Source organism: Palaemon carinicauda, chromosome 1 (assembly GCF_036898095.1).
Source record: "Palaemon carinicauda isolate YSFRI2023 chromosome 1, ASM3689809v2, whole genome shotgun sequence".
In the NCBI taxonomy this organism is placed as follows: Eukaryota; Metazoa; Arthropoda; class Malacostraca; order Decapoda; family Palaemonidae; genus Palaemon; species Palaemon carinicauda.
The window spans coordinates 152,900,624-152,909,681 of NC_090725.1; the positions used below are offsets into that span (position 1 = coordinate 152,900,624).

Genomic DNA, 9,058 nt, shown 5'->3' on the forward strand with positions numbered 1-9,058 from the left:
AATTATGCAGTCCATCACAGTAAGGATATAAGGATGGATCACGTAATGTAACTCCTTATACCCGATACTCCTAAGACTTTTACATTAATCCTTTAGCAGGCAAGTAGCCTATATGGGCTATATGTTCTCCCTTTTTCATGTCAAATGTACACAAACTATATCTGAAATACACCATGTCATATAGTTTTCAGAAAAAGGACCACGCTTCAGGTCTGTATAGAAAGTATTTACGCATGCAAGTGTTTTCACTTGAGAGGTTGAGCAGGAACCAAACAAAGAGGATGGGAGTCAGTGACCCCTTAACCCTTTTAGCGCAAAAATATGCCATAAATTCTTTCTTTTCTCTGCCAGCTAAAAACAGCCTTGGCAGGGACGTGCAGAGGGGGAAGGGTGCTAGGGGTGCCCAAGCACCTGCCGCTTTTGCTACTGTATTAAAAGTGCCCTTTTTAGAGGGATTAATTATAGGCCCGCTGCCTATGCCACTTATCTCTGCCAATAATAATAATAATAATAATAATAATAATAATAATAATAATAAAAATTATTATTATTATTATTATTATTATTATTATTATTATATAAATAATAATAATAATAATAATAATAATAATAATAATGATAATAATAATAATAAATAGAAGCTTGTAGAAATGGGTTTTATATCCTGGTAACACTGGGTCACCCAAGATCAGCTGAATATGTCTCACTGCCTGGTAACACTGGGGCCAAGGCAAGCTCAGCTGAGCTAAACTGACAACAGGCCAGGTAAGCTTTCCTAGTTATTTTAACTGTTATTGCCTCTGTGATAAGGCTTTGACTCCGTTTTTAGCTATAAAAAGTGTAATAACAAAAAGAGGGAGAGAGACAGTGGATCAAGTGAGTCGAGTAAATTAATAGATTTGAAGAGGAAAGTAGGAACGGGGCTACAGTAATGCGGACTGGAACTCCGAACGGTACAGGTACCGGTATGATTCATTGTATGTGGCCATTACCCTACTGAATGAGACACATACAGCAGCTGTTCCATTTCTTTTGTTGCATAATGTGTCCAATTATGTTATTGAGCTGCACGTGATATTTAGTTTTTAATTTTTAAATCAACAATACCCAACTGGATGGTGAAAAAACCTGTTCATTTCTCATTTTCGTTTATTTTGTTTTTTTACTCGTTTTCTCCATTTAACATTCGAGAATCATGTTTATTTCTTGTTATTAATGGTGTTTATGCTTATCTGAGTAAAGATTGATTACTGCGAATCGGCGATTATGTTGTGGGTCCAAAAAGCCATATATTAGCGAAATATGCTGATAAATATGCTGTAGATGAAGAATGAAGACTCCTTTATTTAAACGAAGAAATATCAAATCAACTTGATTTTACAAACTCAAGAAATATTCTATTAAATAGGAAAATGCTGTAGGATAGCCATGCTTTCCCAATATAGCTTTAGTCATATCCCCCTCCTTTCTCTACCATACTTAAATGCGGCATTCGAGCGCTTTTTTAGCCAAATTAATATAACAAAAACATAAATATCTTCTCTTAAAATGAAACATCAAAAGGGATAATGCATGTAATATACCATAAGAAACACTGGACTTGAAAGTGTCCTCTCATACACTGACTAATGATGGCAAAATTCTGAAAGCAATCAGTAATGTCACAAGTAATGCAAAATGTACAGAAGTTTCAGATATGTGATATCATGGTGTTAATCAATCAATCGTAAGAAAGGTATGAAGGGTATAGCAAAAAGTTAAATTTCTACATTCATTTATTTTTGCTTCCTTTGAATAAAGGATATGGATTTATGTACGTATGTAATCACTTGTACCTTTTATTGTGTTTTTCTTGTCAATAGGTATTTTACACTGATGCCTAAAATTTAGGGTAATTGACTCAAATTTAGGGTAATCCTGATTTTTTCTTGGAACAATAATTTTCTAATTCTGTTATATTAATGATCTATTGATGCCACGAAAGGAGAGAAGAAAAAAGGAGCAGGAGCAGGGCAGACAAGATGCTGCCAAATGTAGCAGAACTCTTTGTGATTGGATAAAGCCGAGAGTGGCAGCTTCAACATCAGAGCAAGTGAAGGAGGAGGAGGAGAGCTGGGAGGAGACTCTGGAGATTGAAGAGTCAGAAGCTGAAGATATGGAAGCAGACGAAGAGCCAAATGAAGCGGACAGTTTAGATAACTTAGAACAACAAGTTGCTCCACAGGAGCCAAAGATTGAAGAAAGAGCAGAAGTGCCCTTAGTTGAAGAGCCATTTTCCATGCTACCTGAATTACAGTATTCAAATGACCCTGCCCATGTTGTTAATTATAAAATGTTTATTAGTGAGTCTTTCATCGGACTCTGCAATAATTATGTCCCATGTCATCCAGTAATTTCATATCCCAAGAATTTAGAGGGATGCTCGTATCAGAGGAAATGGTGTGAAAGGAACTCTTGGTTGCAGTATTCATCTCAGAAAGATGCCATGTTCTGCTTAGGCTGTCATCTGTTTTTGAATGAGAAAAAGTACAGGGGCCGAGTAGCTTGGAAATCAGAGGCATAAGCCGTTGGAGGACTCCTTTAGAGAAAATAAAGGAGCATGCTAGTTCAGAATCTCACAGTACTGGTATGGTTCGATGGAAAGGGTTCCAAAGTCAAGCATTAGATATTGCTTTAGAAACAGCTAATCAGTATGTACAAGCTGCTACAGACAAAGAGAAGCAGAGACACAGAGAAATTTTATGTAGGTTGATCTCCACCTCTCTATACTTGGCAAGGCAAGGTTTGCCATTTAGGGGCGACCAAGAAAGTTCTATCAGTGAAAATCGAGAAAATTTTCTTGAATTTGTAGAAATGTTTAGCAAGTATGACAGTGTAGTTGAATTGCATCTTGATGTAATTAAAGAAAAACAAGAAACACTGAAAAGACCCCAATTGTCATTGCTTTCAAATAGGACTCAGAATGACCTGATCAGGGTTTTGGCTATTCCAGTTAGAAGAGTGATATTAGAAGAAATTCACAAGAGCAAGATCTTTACTATCCCCATAGATGAAACAACTGATGTATCACACACAGAACAGGTCTTTTGTTGTGAGATATGTACATGACTTCAAAATAAAAGAACTTTTCATACAAGTATTCAATGTGCAATCAACAACTGGTGAAGCACTGGAGAAAGAAGTGATCTGTATGCTTAATAAAAATAACATGAACATAGATGATATGGGTATTGGGGAAGCAAATATGAGTGGAATATACAATGGATTACAGTCCAGACTCCAAACCCAAAACCCAAAGGCACTCTATGTACACTGCCATGCACACAGCCTAAATCTAGTATTAGTCGAGAGTGCAAAATCAAGTTCTCAGAGTGTAACCTTTTTTCAGTTTGGTAGAGAAACTGTATGCTTTGATTGCTAACTCTTCAAAACGTCATGCTGCTTTCATGGAGATACAGAAAGCATTGTATCCAGAAGACCACCCACTTGAACTTAAGAAGCTATCAGACACAAGATGGGCTTGCAGAGAGTCAGCTCTTAGAATCATGAGGAAGGTCATCCAGGCTCTAAAGTAATTTTTAGAAGAGATTGTGCAAAAATATTCTCCTGATACATCAGCAGGGGATGCCTAAATAATGCTGCAAAGTATTAACTTTTAATTTCTTGTTTGTCTTGAGATTGCCACCCCAGTTTTTCAAGAAACTGCTCATACCTCTAATGCCCTACAACAGAAAGACTTTGATTTGGCTGCCTCCTTCAGAATTGTGGATGGAGTGCTACAAAGTTTGAGAGAATTAAGAAATGATGAGAAGTTTCAGGAGATTTTTACAAATGATAAAGAGAGAGCTGATTCCATGGCCATCGACCTCCCCTCTGGGATTCCTGGACAAGTCAGAAGAAGAAAAAGCCTGAAAGATAAAATTATAGTGTTACATTTGCAACTGAGGACTAACAATATCAATCCTTGGATGAGTACCATGTGAGAGTATTTTATGTGTTTTTAGATACAATATCACAAGAACTACAAAGAAGATTTAAAGGTGGAGGCAACACAACATGGGTTATCCTAAATGCCTTTCATTGTATGACAGTTCAAGATAACTGGAAGGAACCTGTGAATGAAGAGGCATCCAAGTCATTGCAAAAATTATGCCAGTTTTATGAGTTAGAAGAAGTGGACAAGCTACGGTGGGAGTTAAAGATCTTCTATCCATCATTTCCTTTCCCGCCACAGAACACTGCAGCTACAATGCTCAACCTGATGAAAGAAAACAATGTCCAGGAGATATTGCCACTTATGCTTGAACTTTTAACAATTTATGCCACTCTACCCGTTACAACTGCAACAGTGGAAAGGACCTTCTCCAAACTCAAGCTGGTGAAGACAAAGCTACGCACCCTGTCCAGTGAGGAGAGGTTACCTGATCTTTTGTTGCTAGCAAGTGAAAAGGATATCACAATCAACAATAGTGAAGTTATCAGCATATTCAAAGAAATGGCACACAGAAGGGTTCTCTTATAAATATAGAATTATAAGGTCTGGTTATTAGCCAAGTGTATTGATCATACTGATTGATTTTCTTGCAGTCATCTATGTAAAAGTAATATATATAATTTATCGTTTGTTAAATTTCCTAGTTCTACTGGTAGTGAGTACTGTAGATTTTATGTTCATAAAAAACATTAGCCCACTGGTACCTATGATATCAGTCAGGTTTATCTCTTTCTTGAATTATTAATGGCTAGTTTAAAAAAATTTGAAAGAATATTTAGCTGGTATATATTTAGCCTCATTCATTTGTATATTTTTGCCCTTTTTTTCACTTGAGCACCTGCCCTGAAAAAGTTCTCTGCACGTCCCTGAGCCTTGGAATATGGTAATTTACTAAAAACATAATTCTCTGATTTTCTCATAGTCTTCAACCTCTAGATGACCGAAGGAGGTAATATACTTGAACAAAAAGATTTTTTTTTTGAAATATCGAAATTTGCACCTAAACAAAAAAAAAAAAAAAAAACTCTATGTTAGAGTAGAGGTTTAGTTGAACTTTATTGCAATGTGTTTGGAACAAAGAATGAGCTCCATGTGCGCTAAATTCCATACTCACCCAGTTTCTCTGGACTTTGCTAAAAGTAAGAAGCTCATGTGTGTATATTTCAATATCTTTAAGCTAGATATGCTCTTTTGACCATTATGCAAACATTATCAAAGATTGCATAAAGACTTTGGAAATATTTTGGTGATGGTAGTGTTGTCTGGAACAATGTTTTATCGTTCTAAGGATTTTCTAAGGGACCCTGATGGAGAATTGAATTTTCTCAGGAAAGACAAGATGAGGCTATTATAAATTCTGCTTCAACATATGAGCAGAATTTGGATTATATAAGTGCATTTTGGAGCTGTACAATGAACACAGCACAAGGAAAATAAGGTTTGCGTTGCTGAAAAATTATTTTGACGATTCAGATAAAAATATAAGAGTAGATGTCAGTGTATTTCAGATTCAGGATCTAAGTATTTGCCAAGTGGAAAGGGTACTTTTCAGTGATAATAGTGACAATAATGTGGAGGAGGGTTGAAGTGATAGTGAAAGTTTTTTTTTATCACAGCTATAATATAAAGAAACAAGCATGTAATGGCGGAAGGGAGTGTAACGTAAAGTGACTTACTGATGGTGTTGGAGTTGGTGTTGGAGAAACTTTGGGAAATCGTTTTGAGAGTGGTTTAGGGGCTATTGGTGGTGTTGTGAATGGTGGTGGCGGTGTTGGAGGTAGTGTTGGAGATGGTGTTGGAAATGGAGTTGGATATGGTATTGGATCGGGTGGTTAGGGAGGTGTTGAAGGTGGTGTTGGGGATGCATTTTTAGGTTGTTTAGAGAGGGGTTTCAGAAGTGTTGTTAGTAGTGTTGGAGATGTTGTTACGGTGGTGTTGAAGATATTTTTGGGGACAGTTTTAATAGTAGGTTAGGGAGTGGTGTTATGAGCGGTTTTGGTGATGGTTTTGGTGTTAGAGATTGTGTTTGAGATTACGATGATTCTGATTCTCAGCTGGACAATCACACTCATTTTGGGCATAGATGGCGTCATGGGGTTCGCCAACCCACTGGGGTAGGCTGCATTGTCCATCAAAGAAAAAAGACAACGAGTAGTGTGGGGAAAAAATACACAATGCCTCATTCCAATAAAGAAAACATGTGGACAAAAGGGTGGAGCTTTAGGGCTGTTGGGTCAACAGCCCTAAAGCTCCACCCTTTCGCAGGTAATTCTGAGATAACAGTGATATTTCCTGTGAATATAGTGGGTTTTCGTCAACTCTTCATCACTAGGAAATTACTCAATTTTTCTGTTAATGACTCTCACATAGGAGAAGAGAAATGCCAGACTAATATAACTCCGTGGATTCTAGTAGGTGCAGTGGAGATGAATAGGATTTTGAGCTCGGTTATGATGGTGTGGTTGATTTTCCTACACATTACACAGATGTATTGTGATCGAAACCGATGAAATTGAAAAAGTATGGAGAGAAGCATTATTGTGAGGCGAAGTCATGGTATATGCTTGTCTTTATCACCTACGAAGGGACTTCTTTGACCTTATGGGACATTTTTTTCATCTTGTAAAGGAAGTATCCATTATTTTGGGTCTCTTCATCTTACGAGGGGGGCATCACTTGTGCTGAAGGCTTTGGTAAGGCAGAAGGTGCCTTGGAACACCGTCAATTTGCACAAAAAGGGTAACACCTGTGTCATATGATAACAGGATGCTTGTCTCATGACTATGGTCAGCAATTTCCTCAATGCCACAACTGAGGATTTCATAAAACGGGAGATATATCAGGAACCAAAGGTAAATAGTTTTTTAAGAAGTCCATCTCCAGTTGCCCTAGATCATCACTATCTACAGCTAAGAGCGAAGGTTTCTTTAAGAGGTCTAAATCCAGTGGCTAAAGATTACCAGTACTGACTGCCAGTATATGAGTAGATTACACCTCTTTGTTCACATGAACAAGTAAAACTCATTATTCCGGAAGAAAAAGTTTATGATGCTAATTCTTCAGATGAGGTTGCATACTACCTATTCTCATTATTATTATTACTATTATTATTATTATTATTATTATTATCATTATTATTATTATTACCTCAAATAAAGGTTAGGAAATAGAGTTGTTTAATTTATCTATTTATTTACTTGTCTGCTGTGTGACTGTGGACAATATTTTATGAAAGAACCCTACGGATTTTAATGACTTTTTTCCCAGAGATAGATATTAGATCATGGACGACCCTATGATAATGTGGAGGTAATCCTGATTCAGATCTGGATTCTAGATCAAAGTTTTAATTTCTCATCGTTTCTGTGGACACTTTTACTTCAAAAGTACTTGAGGGATTTTGACGAAATTTTACCACCGATAGACCAAGGACGAATCTATTATTTTTTTTAGATGGTCCAGATCCGGATCAAGATTCTAGATCCGGATTTCCCTATTTCGCCATTTCAAAGATAACGCCAAAACTTCTTTACAGATTTTGACAAAATTTTGACCAAACATAGATCTTAAGTCATGGACGACACCATTAAAGTTTGGAGACGACCCGTATCCGGATTCAAGATCTGGATTTGCATTTTTTGCCATTTTAGAGATAATATCAATACAAATTGATGGATTTTGACTAATCTTCCATCACAGATACAGTAGATCATAGGCCATGGATGACTTCATTAACCTTTGGCGGAGATTAAAAATATCTTATTACCTATGTTTTTATTATTATTATTATTATTATTATTATTATTATTATTATTATTATTATTATTATTATTATCACTAGATAAGATACAATCGTTGTTGATAAAGCAGGATGCTATAAGGCCAAGAGCTCGAAAAAAAAATAGTCCAGTGAGGAAAGGAAGTAGGGAAATAGATAAAAAGCCTTAAGTAATGATTAATAACTATCAAATATCTTATGATTGGTAGCAAAGTTAAAATATATCTGTCATATAGAAAATGTGAAGAATGACTTATAGTCTGCCAACCTGTTCTTGATGAAAATATTCACTGCATGTTGGATATTTTGAATTTCCACCAATCCAACTGCCTGATAATGAAGATTATTCCACAATCTGGTTACAACTGTCATAAAACTTCTAGAATACTCTGCAGTATAGAGCTTTATAATTAAGGATACATGACTTAAAATTAACTGCATACCAAAAACTATGTACAGGATGGTATCGTCTGGGATGATCTGAAAAGAAACGTGGCCAGAATTATGAAAAATCGTATGCAGCATTCATAAGGAAATAACTAAATGTTGGTTCCAGAGTTATATATAAATATCTGGAATAAAAAAAGTAACAGACCGAAAACTTTTGTCTAAAAAATAACATGAGATTCAGCAGCTGAAGACCTGACAGAAGAACAATACTTATAAAAAAAGGCTGAATTAGAAAACCTCTTCAGAAGATATATACATTTTCAAGTGTGGAAAGCCTAGTGGTTTGCCCAAAATGATGGCTATAAGATTGAGCTAAAGGTCGAAAATTACCTTCAAGCTATCGATGTGATAGCGCTGACCCCAAATTCTTCATCGATATCAATGAAGAGGTGCTGTTAACCCAACCTACACCCAGTCAATTATAATGGCCAAATTTATTTAGGTAACTGAGTATATTTTGAATGATTAACCGTTATGATTTGATATATGCCTATGTAGATACTGCCTAGATGATTTTTTTTATATAGGCTGCTTACTTTAAATTCTGTCAACAGTTTCTCTGACCTGTGTGAGACCAGAAAATCTTTCAGAATTCAACTCCCAGCTTTAGGATGAGGAAACGACTCGTCACTTACATTGAAGAGGTTGGAATGCAGCTCTGGCAAACCCTAGGGCTGGCTATGGAAGTAGAACCACAGCAGCTACAGCAGCTACCATAGGCTGCCTCAGTACATTCACCCAGGCCCACTATCATACCATTCCCGTATGAATACCTCAAAAGCTTGCTTACGTGGGATGTTGTGAAGGACATAGTTTACCAGTTGAACCTCTTTTGC

The 9,058-nt window shown here is 36.4% G+C and overlaps 1 pseudogene; it reads left to right on the top strand.

The window, feature by feature from the left end:
- The first annotated feature begins 1,972 nt into the window (after window positions 1–1,972).
- On the top strand, window positions 1,973–4,262 carry LOC137643386 (uncharacterized; annotated as a pseudogene).
- Window positions 4,263–9,058: the final 4,796 nt, after the last annotated feature.